The 17,632-nt window shown below is 30.2% G+C and overlaps 1 protein-coding gene across 10 annotated transcripts in view; it reads left to right on the top strand.

Moving 5' to 3' along the window:
- LOC115886471 (putative protein kinase C delta type homolog) overlaps positions 1-17,632 on the top strand; it is a 165,977-nt gene that overhangs the window by 147,416 nt on the left and 929 nt on the right. The gene's annotated exons all lie outside the window — the stretch shown is intronic.

Below are 17,632 nucleotides of genomic sequence, written 5' to 3'. Positions count from 1 at the left end.
TCAATTTAAGATTAGGAATAATATTTGCAACAAAATTTGTAAGAACATCAAAATCAGTCAAAGTCGCAGTTTTTGAGATAATTGAAACTAAAAGAAGTGCCTACGAACTTTTTATTAACATATTTTAGTATGGGCGGCTATACGTGCCTCCCGGCGCCATTTTTTTTAATGGTGCAGATTATAATTCGAGAAAAATTATTTTTTGGGGAATAAAATTTTATGTCTGGAAACTTTCTATCCTTTATTAATGTTTCTATGATTAGTGTTAATTTTAACAAGTTTTATGTAAATTTGTTTTTCGTCTAGATATTCACTTCGCCAAAATTAATATCAATTGTCGTTCGCAACCGTCTTTGACGCCTTTTTTTTGTCGATCATACGGTATATGCTCAATTTATTTTAGACAGAAACTTATACGAAACCTTTTAAAGACTCTCGATTTAGAATTGATCCTATCCGAAGTATTTTTTAATTGAAAAATTAAAATATTCCCAAATTAACCGAAAAGATAATGTTGCTGATTAAAATTTCTATTAGTATCTATATTATTATTATTATTATATAACCAGTAATCACATAGTTTTATCTATCGATTTGGGGATTATCGCGTACATTTTTAATCAACCTCGTTACAAAAGCCCGTGGTAGTGCATTATATGAAAAGCCTGCTTTCATGGAAAATAATAGAGATACCGGCATGGTAAATTCAAAAGCAATGAGTGTAAATATGGAAAAAAGGTTCCAGGTCAGCAGACAAATACAATGGAATCTAGTTTTAATAGACAAACTATAATTAGATATAAAATTCTTAAACAAAAGGTACATTTTTTTAAATTATTTATTTTTTGGTTTTATTGGTTTATTATTTTCATATTTTATTAGGAACTTTATTTGATAGAAATAAAATATTTGTTTTTAATCGATTGTTTTTCACTTCCTGTTTCACTGGAAATAACTATAATATTTGATTTTTAAACGGTACCCTCGGTATATTTTTACTTTATTCGAAAGAAACTCTGAATAGACTCTGAATAGAATGACATATCATATGTCAACTTTTGACATTGAAAAATGCCTTGAAAAAAGAGATTTGATCGTTTAATATTTTTCGTGTCTTATCCTGGCCGGTTAAAAGATGCCCAAATCGTATTTTTAATCATATCTCAATTTTTTCAAATGGAACGAGGGTAGCTCATTACCACACACTTGGTATTTCGAGTCAAATTGTCATTTTGAAACGCATATGTTACAATTTCAAATAAACCATATGCGAAAATGTCAAAAGTCATTCTATTCAGAGTGTCATTTTCCATCGAATAAAGTAAAAATATACCGAGGGTGTCATTTAAAAATCTTGAAAAAGTTGTAGTAATTTCCGGTGAAACAGGAAGTGTCCAAAAACAATCAATCCTAATTTATGTCATATACTAACGTACCAAAATCTGTTTTTTTATCGGAAAAAATAAAAAAGTTATAGGGGGGAGCCACTTTCGAGACGCACTCGGTGTATCACTATGTTTATTTATATATCAACTAGCTGACCTAGGGGGCTGAGACGTATCCAACAAATCAGAGATTCAACCCCTCATTATAATTTCTAAAATTATAGAAAAACATCTACATAATCAAATCGTTTCATTTGTAGATTCAAATAAACTAATACCTGAATGCCAATCTGGTTTTCGTAAGAACTACAGCACTACCACTTGTTTACTGAAGCTGGTTAATGATATTAGAACAAATCAAGAAAATAAAAATATGACGTGTCTTAGCTTACTAGACTTTAGTAAAGCATTTGATACTCTAGACCATTCATTGCTCCTAGCAAAATTACAGTATTTTGGATTTTCAGACGGCTCTTTAGAATTGATAAAAAACCTTTTAAAAGATAGATCACATTGTGTTGTCATGAAACGGGGAAGTTTAAAACAAAAATCTAGTTATATTCCTATGATTTCTGGGGTTCCTTAGGGATCTATTCTGGGGCCACTTTTATTTTCGTTATATGTAGCTGATATGAATAAGGAATTACAGTTTTGTGAATTGCAGCAATATGCAGATGATTCTCAAATTTATTGCAGAATAGATACTAATAATTTGGCACAATTTCAGTTAAATTTTAACGACGATCTTAATAAAATTAATAAATATGCTCTGGATCATAATTTGAAATTAAATGCCGGTAAATCTTGTGTTACAGTATTTGGTAGTGATATAAACAAAATTACAAATACGGCTGGTAACATGAATATCCATATAGATAATGTTGCGATACCCATTGTTACAGAGACTAAAAATCTTGGAGTCTATTTTGATGCGAAGCTTTCTTTTCAGGCACATATAACTACTAAATTAAAGGCTGCTTATATACGGTTGAAGAATTTTTCGTCTCTTAAGAAATATATACCATCAAAGACTAAGTATCAATTATGTGACACACTTATTTTATCTTTATTTGATTATGGCGATGTTGTTTATGGTACATCCATAAACGCTAGATTCTCTAGAAAAATCCAAATACTTCAAAACTCGTGTCTACGGTTTTCTTTTAACATTCCTTTAAGAGATCATATTATAACGCCACATCTTAAAAATTTATCTATTTTATCCATGACTAACAGACGACAATTTCATTTAATGACATTCATTTATCGAATTTTAACTACAGATCAGCCTCCCTATTTGTTCTCATTGTCTCACTACGTTGACCATGATCATTCGACTAGACAAGTGCATTATTTTAAAATTCCTCAACACCGAACAGCTAACTTCCAAAAAGCTTTCAGTTTCATGGCGCCACATTTGTGGAATAATATTTCTAATAACTTTAAATTTCAATCCTTTACAGATTATAAAAAACAAATTAAAAATCATTTACTAAATTCGTAAATATTATAATTTCTTCGATTGATTTGTGAGATCTTGTTCTTCTGATATGCCCGTCATTGGTTGCTGTTTCGGTTTTTACACTGTTTCATTATGCCTCTCTGCTTATCTCCACTCATCCCTGATAAAATTATATTTTCACTTTTTTTATATAATTTTAATTTTTTTAATTTTGTTTATTTGTATAATTTAATTTATTTCTATTATGTATTTGGGGTCGCACCACTCTGGCACTTTGTGCCATTGGGCACTTTGTGCCATTGTATCGGTTTTTTAATCTCGGTGCGATCCCTTTAGACACACATTTATTAATACTAATATTATTCTGTAAAACTTAATGGGGTCTAATAAAGAAATTTGAATTTGAATTTGAATTTGAATAATACGTAGTTATTTAAGTAACACCCTGTACATTGCCAGCTATTATTATCATTATAACCTTTACCCGTTGATTAAAACAACTCCAATTTTAGATTTTATTGTATATTCTTACCAAAAAAATTGACCTAAAGCAACCCATAAAAAAGAAACTTATTATTTAATTTAAATTATATTCTACCCACCTTTATTTTCACAATTTTTTAGTAAAAACATCGCCAGAACCTCTTTTTGTTGATTTTGTATGTCCCGAAAAGGTTGGGCAGTATCGAAAAACCAACAGAGACCCAGAAATAATTCATTATTCTTATTATTCCAAGCTTGTGCTATTTGTTTTAAGTGAGCATGATTAATTTCTCTAATTGGGACCTCACAATTAATTTTAACCAGTAAAAAACAGCGTTGATTCATTATTAAATTGTTTTTTAGTGGAAAATCGTATATAGAATTTTTTTTCCGATATAAAATTAATTAAAAATAAATTTAAAAGAACTCTTTTCGCGTATTTGCTGAAAAATAATAGATCAGATATACGTTTGACGTGGAATTTAAATATAAAAAATAATTTATACTTTGCCGAGCTTTTTGTTTGGAAAATTCAATGTTTAAACAAAAGTTTAACGCACAAAGACTACAACTCTACTAATATTTTTTTTATTATTTAAACACAGAGTAGGCTTAAATTTATTGAAAATAATTAATTTACTTTGCTAAGTTGTCAAAATCTTCTGGTGCTGGTGACTGACTAGCCAAATGATCTGCAATGATTGAGATCTAGCAATTTGACAGTCGTTGCCATTTGTTCTCTATTTTTTTTGTTTACATTTCCTGTGCGCATATTTGAAGTAAAACTTCTTACCAACAGCGTTGCTAGTGCGTAAAATTATAGAATTATACAGGGTGTCCCCAAAAAAAGTTTCACATCGAAGTTGTAATTTTTTTCTAATGGAACACTTTATATATTAATTGATTTTTGAATTCTAGGAAAAAAATAAAGGTGAGTTTTATTAAAAAAGCATATACCTAAAATTTGGGAAAAGGGATTTTTATTTCACATTTTGTGAAAATGAAGCGTAAATTTTAAATTTCGATAACAGCTGCCTAAATTTTAGTTGACCTTGTATAACCTGATATTTAATTACAGTAACCATTGTATGTTAAATCAAATTGAAATTTGACCTGAAAAGTTATACAGGGTGAGACAAAATTAATATGGAACATTAGTCAGTTTTAAAAGCAAGTTACTTCTTTATTTTAAATAGAATCCAGTATATTTTTCAGGTGTTCAATGGGGAATTTATATATCTTCAAAATATTATTAAGGTTTCCTACCCCTCAGACAAATATTTTCCTGGTTTCCTACCCCTCAGACAAATATTTTCCTAGATATTTTAATTTTTATGATTTTGCGTCAGTAGATCTTTATTATTTGAACAAATCTAGGGGTGACTGTGTGATATACCTTTTGTTAATTTAACAAAAATTATAGATTGTAGAGTAAAATACTCAACGGTAATAAAAAGATACACGTTTAAGACATATTTTAATATTATTACAGAATTAAAACTAAATATAAACCTATAATTATGTGACAAAAATTAGCTAGATGAAATGAAATTTTCAAAATGCTTCCTTTCCTGTTAACTGCATAAAATTATTGTCTTTTCAAAAGGACCTTTTCATTTTAAAAGGCATATAAAGGAGCCTCGAAAAGCAGCTACAATAATTTCTCTCGAGTTTGTCGAGTTTTGTAAATACATAACATATCCCCATAAAAAAAACCAGACTAGATAAAGTCAGAATCATTTAAGTATTCTATTAATTAGTGAATGCACACCCACCAACTAATAGAATCATGTCAATTCTTTCTGATGTAGGATAAGTTTGCATTTTCGGCAAATTTCTGAGAAATTGTTTTGTTTTAACTGACACAAAATGATAACTAGTTGTTAAAGTAGGACCAATTAGACAGCTATGTTGAAGTAACGCCAGACATATCACAGCCACCTAGATTTTATCAAATATTAAAGATCTACTCAGATCAAATCATGTAATTGAAAATATCTAGGAAAATCTTTGTTTGAGAGGTAGGCAACCTTAATAGTATTTTGAAGAGACATGAATTCTCCATTGAATACTGGAATAATATACTGGGTGTTCCATTAAAAATAAAAGAGTAACATGCTTTTAAAGGTGGCCAATGTTCAATATTAATTTTGTCTTACCCTGTATAACTTTTTGGATCAAGTTTTAATTTGATTTAAAGTACAATAGTTAATTTAATTATACCGGGTAAATTCCAATTTAGGCAGCTTTTATTGTAATTTAAATATTGTTCTTTATTTTTAGAAAATGTTAAATATGTCAAAAACCGTACATTTTAGTCATATACTTCTCTCATAAAACTCACCTTTATTTTTCTACTAAAATCCGAAAATCAATTAATATATAGGGCGTTCCATTACAAAAAACACAACTTCGATATGTAACTTTTTTTGGGGACACCCTGTAGAACTCTTTATATTTTTAGAAATTGCCCCGAATTAACCTACATATGCTCACAAAATTTCATTGCAATACAAACTGTCGTTCTCCTTGGAGCCTCCGCGGCGTATGAGAGGCGCCACCCTGTATTTTTAATTATTGTATTACCGCTATGAAAACTTTGATATACTATACTGGCAGCGTATCTATTTCAAATAGACCGCTTATTTTGATCGAAAAATCTTCTGCAACACTCTTCCTGAACTCTTTTATTCTTCTTGTTGGCCGATAGTCCAACTCCACCCTATTTTCAAAACATTATTGATAGCCTGTTCAATCATTTTTAAAGCTCGGCCATGACGGGGCTGCGTATGTGTGTTTGTATAGGATAGAAACAGGAAAAAAACGCAAAAAATGACGTTCATGAAATATTAGCATCTATTTCTCACGAGTTCGTGTCTAGTACCATTGATATTATACATAATAGATATATTTAGAATAAACTATCGTTGTCGGTTACAACAACAACAACAACAACAACAACAACAAACGCTTTATTGTGCAAAAAGCCAAAACAGCTTCATCGACAAAGCAATCACAAAACAAACAAAAGCACAAAAAAATAAATATATACAAACAACAAAAAATACACAATACAAATCATACAATTCAAAAAAATTTAAGTCATTATAATTACAAAAAGTACATACGTGGATAATTGCAGAATAGTAAGCAGTAAATAGATAAAATTTTAAGAGTTATAAAATTTTAAATTTTTTAAATACTTGACCTTTGACCAGTGTGTGAGATGATCAACATTTTTCATGATTAAACATCAACAAAAAAGTCGTTTGCCGCATATAGGGCAATTGCAGAAAACTGTAATTCCTTATTCATATCAGCTACATATAACGAAAATAAAAGTGGCCCCAGAATAGATCCCTGAGGAACCCCAGAAATCATAGGAATATAACTAGATTTTTGTTTTAAACTTCCCCGTTTCATGACAACACAATGTGATCTATCTTTTAAAGTGTGTGAGATGATCAACATTTTTCATGATTAAACATCAACAAAAAAGTCGTTTGCCGCATATAGGGCTCTCTCCAGTAAGTATGATTTCAGAGCTCTGCGATATGCGGGAAAGAATGAAAGCGACTTGATATTCAAAGGCAGATGATTGTACATTTTTTTGGCATTGTACAGTATTGAGCCTTTAACTAGTTCTGAGCTCGGGGTTGGCAGATAAAGATCGTGCTCCGCATTCCTAAGTGGATAGTTATGGAATGGCCTTTCGGGAATAGCAGATATATGTGCTTGCGGATTAAGCAAACGGATTCAAAAATGAATAAAGAAGGAAGAGTCAGTATTTTGAAATTTTTAAAGAAATTCTGGCAGTGAGTTCTACTGTTCAGTCCCAATAAATATCGAACTGCTTGCTCTCTTTTGAAGTCTGAAAATACGATCAAATTTTGTTGCGCAGCAACTACCCCAGAATGGAAGGGCATAACGAAGATGTGACCCAAAAAGGGCATAATAGGCTATTCTAGAGGTTGATAAGTTAAGCTCCTTAGAAACTGATCTTAGCGCAAAACAGGCAGCGCTTAGTTTCTTTGATAGAGCTTCGATGTGAAAGTCCCATTTTAACGAGTTGTCTACAACAAGTCCTAAGAATCTCACAGAGTCCTCCAGAGACATCAATGGTGTTATTAAGTACAAAAGGTTGTATAGTACTTTTATATGACAAAACTTTAGTTTTTGATAGGTTGAGGCATAGGAGATTAGAATCGCACCAATATTTAATGGTGCGTAAGTCACTGGATATAGTATCATATAGTGCGCGAAGAGGCAGATTTTACCGCTAATGTCTAGATTTGCAATGTCGTTGATAAACACCAGAAACAAAATAGGGTCAAGTACTGAACCCTGAGGGACACCACATTCTATAGGCTTACAAGAAGACATAGACGTATCAATCCTCACAAGCTGCCTTCTGTTGCCAATATATGACTTGAGCCTTTCGAGCGGCACTCCCCTGAATCCATAGTATTGCAATTTGTTAATTAAGATATTATGATTTACACAGTCGAAAGCCTTAGAGAAATCACAGAAAATTGTAGCTGTAGAGTGATGGTTATTTAGGCTAGAGTATACATTATTAAAAAGATCGAACATCTTTCAATGATCTTAGATAATGTGGGCAGGAGTGCAATTGGGCGATAGTTCGAAGCTTCATCTTTATCTCCTCCTTTATGCAGCGGAATAATTATTGCTGTCTTAAGGCAGTTTGGAAAAACTCCTTTTTGATTAAAAAGTTAATCACCATATGCGTATAAACAAAAATAAAGACTGTTTGGTCAGCGTTCATCGTTACGTCATCATTATTGTCAAATATGAGTGTTAGGGTGTGTCTGAGATCAGTTCGTATTGTTTAGAAAATTTTAAGCACGTGCCTATATTATATTATCGATTGAGCAAGTTCCATTTTTTTTGACATTTATTCATTTTTTCTTGAACTCTTTATCAGTTACGATCCTTTAAACTGTTAAATTTATAATAATACATTATATAATAATATATTTTTATAAACTTTTTTTCCGATTTAGCTGAAATTTTGAATGCGCGTATAAGTAATTTAAAAAAATGAAGAAACACATTACTAAAAATTGTATTAATTAATAATAAATATGTAAAAAGTAAAAATAAATATGTAACAATATGTAAAAATTAAAATTAAAAAAAAACGATTAAAAAAAAGTCGCCTTGACTAGGATTCGAACCTGCCTTAATACGTCGTAACCATAGTTCCTCGATATATAATTACTTACAAGTTATTACTATTAAATTTTTTTATATTATTTGCAACGTTTGAAATTGTTTAAAAAATTATTTGTGACGTTTGAAAAAATAGCATGTTCTATTCGGAGCAAAAATGACTTTTTGTGTTTCGCCTGTAATTTCAATATCTGACATTCTTTTCTTCTCAATGTCATCCATTGGTCAAACGTACAGCAGTAAACAGGAAAAATATTCGTATTCTTCTCCTTCTAAACTCTATGGTGGATATATGTCTTTTTCGTTTTTTTAGTGGTTCATCTATATGGATATAGTTTGTGTTTGATTTCGGGGTTTCGAGTGTTAATGAGTATGAGAGAAAGAGAAAAAGGGATAGAGGGAGACAGAAAGTTAAAAACGGAAGGGCTGGTAAAACTGGCGAGTGTCAGGAGAAGATTAATGAATTGTCAGAATTGATTGGATGTTAATTTTGGGGCGAATTTTTGTTGTTTTTATTAGGGTGGTATTGTTGTTCATTACGTCGGTTTTTACGTGGTGTACCAACTTCAAATAAAACTTCCGTTGCATATTTAAACTTGTAAAAAAACATGTATATACGTAGTTAATACCAAATAAATTTTAGTCACGTGATTAAGCTTGACCGGCACAGCGTTGCACACTTTTGCATATTTTCTTTTAATCAAAATATTTTAGGAAACAAAAATAAAATAATTATAAATACAAAAACAGTTATTATTTACATCAACAAAACTCACCTTCCACTCAATATGTCCATTGTTGGCAACAATGAATTTAAAAATCGCGCCCTTTATTGCGTAAACAAAAGTTTAACTGGTATCAAATTAATACTAGTTGTATTTTATTTTATTTACAGTGATTTTTTTATCGATTAACGCTTAAATTTCTGTTCAATTTATTAATGAGATCCATTACTATTAATATATTTATCCTTTAATAACCTATATCCCCTTTTTCATTATTTACAACCCCTAAAAAAACACAAACTGTGTAAAACTCGTATAATTAAAAACGGAGTGGGATAGCAACAGTAAGCCCGCTAATCCCGGAATTGGCGCAAAAATACTTCTTTTTATTATTTAACCGCAAAGTTTGAACAAGCCCGACTCATATAAAATCTCGTACATTTGAAAACGCTCCATGTAAAAAAGGGGTTTTGGGGTTATTCGCATTTCTTTTTTTAGGGTGTTTTGCTACGAAATGACTTTTGGATCTGCAGGTTTTTAGCCGGATTTGAATAGATAAATAGATACAGATTTATTTTTTCTACGCAGTAGACAAAAACGAAGTCGAAAAAAGTTTACAAAACTGAAACTGAATAAGAAAATCTTTTATGTTGTCAGTTGTTTATTATTCTTAAGAATGTTAAACAGCCTCTACACTATACGGAGAACTCTTCAAAATTAAACGATTTATTTCCAGTTGTCTTGACCCACTTCGGTTTGCCTCGACCTACTTTCGATTCTTAAAAGCGCCTGGAAACTACTCGTGAGGAGGGCGTGGGGGGATTTTTTAGCGTTTCCTGTTGCCTCGTTCAAGTTTGTTTCGTTTTGAGCTATTCCCAAAACGTGGCGGTATCTGTGCCCGAGGCAAAGGATTTTTTTTATAAATCTCAGTGAAACAAGTAAACCTAGACATTTCTAAAATAGCTGTTGTTACTATGATATTTTGATAATTACATCTCGTGTTATGTTGATATATATTCCACAAAATTAATATTTGAACACGCGTTTATATTAGGTAGAGTAGATATTTAAGAACAAAGCTTTTCACACTCAATCTGCAGAAAAATAATTACAATATGGTTATTATTAATTTTATTATAATGATTTAGTATATAAAATTGTATGTGTTATGTTTGTTTACGTGGTCTTAATTGATTAATATAACAGTAGTATTGCTTGATGAGTAGTACTGGCAACGTCATCATTATATCGAGATGATTGAGAAAATTATTGATTGATCCGATGTCATTAAAAGATACTTTTATATACAGGGTGGTCCGAACTGTATTCAGTTCAAACAGTTTGGTCCGAACAGATAAAAATAAGTAAAAATGTTCGTATAGATGTATCTCCAAAAATGCTTAGTTTCGGAGATACAGGGTGTACAAGTTTCATTTTTATTTCGATTTTTTCCAAATAATTTCTGCAGTAACGTCAATATTTGGATTACAATTGGTGTCTGGGAGTTTTTTGATATGAGAAATTTGATTTTGATGTCAATATAACTCCTACTAGTAGAGGGCGCCACCTACATAACGTACCGTCCGTACCTGTATAAAACTGCTGAGAAAAAAATATACATTTACGACGCTTTTTACGTAAAAAAGGTCTCTTGGTAAAAATCGCTACACGTAATGATTTTCGAGATATTTGGAATTGAAATTATCAATGCCTGTCATCGCCGACATAAATTAAACATGTGACTAAATAATTATTAGACTGAGATCATAAATTTGAAATGTTTTTGTATCAAAAGTTTTTTTTGCAGAAAAAATATGATTAATTTAAAAAAATAAAAATTTCCCAAATTTATTATTTCAGTGAAATAACTATATACAATCGTGTTTATTTTTCGTTAATAATGGCATGTATTGACTATTTCCATTCTAAATATCTTGAGAACGGTTGCTCGTAGCGATTTTTATAAAGAGATATTTTTTAAAAAAAGAGAGTTCGGTATACTCAAATACCAGTTCGGTATTCTCGTCTGACGCGCTTAGCGTCTTTATTGATTGCGCTGAGCGCTTTGAAAACGGTTGCCTTAAAGGATCGTTTTGCTTGTCGAACTGTCAGTGAAAATCGAAAAAATTGTGATTTTGTGCGTTATCTTGCTCTTTAGTGAAAATTACTACTTCTTCTATAAATTGCAAAAATTTAATCATCTAATTTTGACACAAGGGATCGGGCTTAACTTTTTAAATTTTAATTCAATATTCATTGTTTCAAGCTATATTATTAGACTTTGTTGTATTTTGTGAATGTATAAATGTTTTCTTAGTACAAATAAGTTGCATTATATTAATTTAAATTATATTATATACATATTTAAAATTCAAATATTATGACATATATGTCAGTTGCCGTCTAAAATGTCATCTTGATAACAAAAAGTTAGTTATTGTCAGAAATAGTTAAAATCATGTTAAAATATTAAAATTTACAAGTTATAATTATATATTTTATATTATTTCAAAAACAAAAACATAATAGTACAGCATAATGTTGATATGCAGGTCCAAAACAAAAAGTGCCTTTATATTTTTCAATTTTCGTTGTCAGCCGCGGAAGTTTCAGTGATTTTAGTGTTGTCGGATATTTTTATTTGTGAAATAGAAATATTGCGTTTGGATTGCAAAACTAAAAGTGGAAGTTTTATTGCAATGTAAGTAAGCGTTTGTCCATTTTATATTTTAATTTTTTCATACCTACGACAAATATAGATATATTGAAATTTTATAATTCGTTTTATTTAAAAAATGTTAGAAAACAAGCTTGTAATCCTGTAATTGAAATAATTGTAATGTAATATATCTCATTTAAATGTAATATTTTACTTAACAATTAAAAAAATGTAAATTTAAAAAATATATTAAAAATATATACAGGCATTAAATGATTTTTTTAGCGTGCGAACAAACACTAGAGGCGCTTTATTATTTACATTCATTACTTAACATGACAGACGAAGTTCTAAAAGGGGATGTTTTGTGGAAAATGCTGAGAAGCGTCTTCAACACTTCCGTCGTATAATAAGAATAATGACATATCCATAGAAAAATAGCTTGACATAACTCAACAATAGGTTATGAAATTCACGTAACATTGACATTTTTCATTGTTACATCCGTCAGTTATCAACTTTTGACTATTACCTACATTAGAAAAAGTGATTTTGCCAATATATGCTTAACGCGTACCCAGAACACGATTCGCATGGCAACGAGAATACCAAAATCGACTGCCTTGCGTTTCGCTGATAGAATACTTGTGCTCACCGCTTTGAAAACGTAACGTTTTGATGTCAACGTTACAGAATAGGGGCCCTGGAACAGTTAGTCACTGCGTATTGCCCAGCGTTTTTACGATTTTAAGTTTTGGAAATATATTGTTTTACTATATTTTAATTAATAATGTTAGACAAGGATTAAAACTAAATATTCTTGTGTAACCTTAGAGGAATAGCCAATTTAACCTACCATCGGTAACTGTTTTCTAAATGCACTGTTTTTGAATTTTCATATCAGTTTAATATAGTTGTATTACATTACACTCCATTACAAATTAATGATATTTATTCATGCTCCATGTTTACTCATTTTTCTGAAGCCACCACAACGTTTGACCTTGATTGATTCGTGCTAATTCACAAAATAGCACCATAAATATAAGCCCGTGGTACAAAAATTAGTTCAATTTGTGCTATATAAAATTAGTTCAAAATTGTTAACCCAGATTAACAATAAAAAACAAAGAACCAATCACGGCGCGTCTCGATCAATTTCAGCAAACGTGGGAACTGTCTCACAATGTACCGTTTGTGTCGGGGAAGAGATCATAGTTTCATAGTTGTCGATTTTCGAAAGAAATCAGTACGTGTATATTATTTCGTATATTTTTCATTTTATTGATTTTATGGAAAGCACTGTTCATTAAAATGCTGTATCCTATGTTATAGGGCTTGTTTCTCTCTACAATTTCCTGTCTCACAATGTACCGTTTGTCTCCAGGAAGGGTTCATAGTTTCATAGTTGTCGATTTTCGAAAGAAATTAGTACATGTATATTATTTCGTATATTTTTCATTTTATTGACTTTATGGAAAGCACTTTTCATTAAAATATTGTATCCTATGTTATAAGGCTTGTTTCTCTCTACAATTTCCTGTCTCACAATGTACCGTTTGTGTCCGGGAAGGGTTCAGAGTTTCATAGTTGTCGATTTTCGAAAGAAATCAGTACATGTATATTATTTCGTATATTTTTCATTATATTGATTTTAATGTGCGTTTTCACGCTCATGCAATTGATTGGCTTGTGCATGTCCGATTTGCACAGTAACTTGTTGTATGAAAACCGAAATCGCAACTTGCACAAACCACAAAGTTTGACTTGAGTGAATCTGGAACGGCCAAATAATTTGCTTGTGGTTGGCGCAAATACATGCACGTATAAACGACACTTCACAATCCCCTACTTCCGCGCATGTCTGTAGCAGCGAATTTCGTGCCTTATTTACTTGTATCCGGCTTTTCGTTTTGAATATTTGTTGTTATTTTATTTATAAGACGTTAAAATAATGTCGAACGAAAAGGAATTTATGGGAGAACAAATGCATGGTAAGTCGTCTCGTTCATGCGCAGGTAATTACGAAAATCGTCCGGCTCATTTGCTAGTTCTTTAATCAAATGAATATGGGAATAGGTCTCTTTTCGATCCAAGATCTCTGGGCTCTGCGTTTTTTTTGGCTCCTTTAATTTTTTAATCATTAAAACACAGTCTTCTTGGTCCATTATTCTGCACACACTTTACAATAGTTGAATCGCAACTATTCAGGTCTACTCTATTGGTTCACTTGTCCACTAATTTGTGCAGTTCAAACTGAACGTTAAAACGAAGACACCAATTCAGTTCGATTGGTGCAAATTTGCATGCACAAATCAATTTGCGCAAGCTGCTTGAACGTGAAAATGGACCTTTATGGAAAGCACTGTTCGTTAAAATGTTGTATCCTATGTTATAGGGCTTGTTTCTCTCTAAAATTTCCTGTCTCACAATGTACCGTTTGTGTCCGGGAAGGGTTCATAGTTTCATAGTGGTCGATTTTCGAAAAAAATCAGTACATGTATATTATTTCGTATATTTTTCATTATATTGATTTTATGGAAAAAGCACTGTTCATTATAGACTAGATTATAAACGTGGGAACTAATTTTTATAACACGGGCTTATATTTGAGTTTACTTCCAAAAGTATTTCCAGAAATGTTTTGCGAAATGTTTCACGAAATATTTCGTAAAATATTTCGGGGATCGTATAGAGGCTGTTTTAAAACTTTGGTATCATTATTATTTTACTATCAGTACGTTATATCTCCAAAAAAGAGTAAATTAAAAAACTTATATAAGAAACATCGTACGGTCACCATTTCCTTCCGTCCATATAATTTACCGTCCAAAAACTTAAAGTTTCCCTAAAGTTTCCATCTCGACTCCGAACTGTCAACGGTACAGTTGATATAATTTAAAGTTATGACTCCCCCCATTCTCAAATTGGAATTTATAGTTTTAGTTGGCTCTTAGGGAGATATGAGCAACTGCTAAAAGTATGGGTGGTGGATACACTAGTACTAAGGAAAATACAATGGAGAAAAGTTTAAAAGATTTTCCATGAATAACGGAGCAGCTTGAAGTTTCGTCAGCGCGAGATTGCGGAATATTTTGAAAGAACGATATATGCTGGTGTGAAGAATACTTGTAAAAATATAAATATTTTTACTATAACGAATGTATATCTATGGATAATTTTACGCTACTAAAGTTAGTCTAATCTATACTAATATATAAAATCCTTAAGTGACTGACATACTGATTAATCACGATCCTGCTCAAACCACTCAACGTAAGAAGCTCAATTTTGACATACAGGTTGATTCTAGGGTGTAGAGGTTCGGTAAGAAGGGATTTTTCCAAATTCCAGTTCCAAGAGGGCGAAACCACCCCTCAAATATTACAATATTTTCTATTTAAAAAACGGTCAAGTTTCCGAAAAAACGCTTAAACACGTATATTTTATTTTGTTTTTTTACATATTTTAAGATTTTTTAAAAATGTATACAGGGTGTTTCGAAAAATCTGCTCATTGATTAATCACGATCCTGCTTAAAGCGCTTGACGTAAAAAGCTGATTTTTGAAAAACAGATTGACTGTGGGGTGTAGAGGTTCGATAAGGAGGGGTTTCTCGAATCTCAAATTCCAAAATTAATGGAAATTCTTGTTTTGCTTTATCATCACCATTACAAATGATTAATTCAACGCGAACGAAGTCGCTGGTACACGCTAGTTTATTATAAATTATGTCGATGTAACATTTTTTATTTTTATAAAAAGTATATTCGTGTTTCTATTATTTTTCTGTTTTTAGAGGGAGTTTAGGACATTATTTTTAATAAAAATATCACTTTGCTCAACCTTTTTAAGGATTTAAAAATGCAGGAAGTGTTTTTTATAAAGATTTTTGAGAAATTTCTTGTTATTTTTAACGATTTCTTTCCCTCAAAGCTATCTGCTATCTATATCACTTTGATATTTTTACACAATAAAAAATGTATTTGATTTTTGACTAACAAATACATTTTATTATATACAGTATCTCTTGAAAATTTTGCTATATGTATGTTTCTTAATGCTAAATTATGAAAAACATACATATGATTTTTAAAGGATTTTTTTATATTTGTTTGACATATACACGTGAAAAAAGATATATTTTAGTTTTAGATACTTTTTTACATGAAAACAAAAGCTCCTAAAACTTTTTAAATATTTTGTGTTATTTCTCAGAATATATAGAGTACTTAATATGTCCAATTTTATTGGTATTATGACTGACAGCTCTAAATTGGGTGTGGCATAAATTTTTTATATACCGTCGGGAGCAGACAAAAATAATTTTGTAACTTAATAATAGAGTTTTTGTTCGAAAAAGTAATAGAGTTTTTTTATTAAGTTTTTATTGATTATGTTTTGTATGTGATCGTAGGCGTTTTAGCAATAAATAAAACTGTGTTTCACGATAATATACAGACTTGTAATTTAATTTAACATTGTTAATAAAACAGAATTACAAATCTATTTTCTGCTGTTTAAAATTGGACGAATATTTGTTTTTTATTAATATAAGTGTATTTATTACTTTTTTCCTATTTTTAATTAAATATCTGTTTTGTATATATTTTTATGAAGAAAACTGAAAAATGATGAACTATTAAAAAATGGGTTTCCTAACCTACAATGTTATGACAAATATTTTTTAGGAAATTAATTTTTATTTTTTGGTTGTATTTTTTCTTGAATTTATTAATCTTGCTCAGTGTCTCTGCATTCTAATAATCAAAAAGATTATAAATAAGCATTAGTAAAATAATTATTATTGCACTTTCTATTCTGAAATAATCGCCACAGGAAAATTATATATTTTTTTAACTTTTCGACCCCAGGAAACCTACCTAACTATTAGTTTTTTTCCCATTTTTTTTGACAATTTGGATTTTTTAAAATTTTCATTTAGAAAACATAATAGATATTATCTTTATAATATCGCAACATAGGTAGTATATTAAATTTACAAGAAATAAAACCCATAAAAGATGGTTGTCAAAATTTATGCCAAAAATATACAGGGTTGTTCACCTCATACGACACGGAGTATTGTAACTAAACGAGATTTTTACAAATTGTAAGTTTTGGGTTTGTTTAAAGGCTATTAGAGCTACAATTTAAAAATAATTTTACAAGATAAAAAGTGTCAGAAATAAAAAAAAATTAAAGTTGTATTTTTTTAAATAGAACATCCTGTATATGATTCTATTTTTAGATTCTACGATTGAAATAAAGGTAAATTTGATTAAGGTTTATCATACTATATATTTTCAATTTTGTGAAATTGCAGTAAAAAATTTAAGGCTTTATTTCTCCAAGGGTATCAAATTTTTTAATAGATACTAAATATTTACTGAAGATTATTTATTGATCCGATATTGTGTTGCAATAATAAAAATTATAATACCTTATACAAAGTGTCCAAAAATTTATATTAAATAATGACTAGCTTTAAACGGCAATAACTTGTTTAATTTAAATGGAACAACCTGTATATTTTACGACAATCAGATGCACAATTTAATTGTCTATCAAATTGTATTATACCAGTTTTTACCTATCTCTTCAACTTTTCTTAGAAAATGAGTCGTAAAATGTACTAAATGAAGTCTAAGTTATAAGAAAATTCATTTTCTAAGAAAAGTTGAAGAGATGGGTAAAAATTGGTATAATACAATTATATTGTGCA

Source organism: Sitophilus oryzae, unplaced genomic scaffold (genome assembly GCF_002938485.1).
Source record: "Sitophilus oryzae breed Bouriz unplaced genomic scaffold, Soryzae_2.0 scaffold_1145_pilon_pilon, whole genome shotgun sequence".
NCBI lineage: Eukaryota > Metazoa > Arthropoda > Insecta > Coleoptera > Curculionidae > Sitophilus > Sitophilus oryzae.
This window is presented reverse-complemented; position numbering and strand designations above follow the sequence as displayed.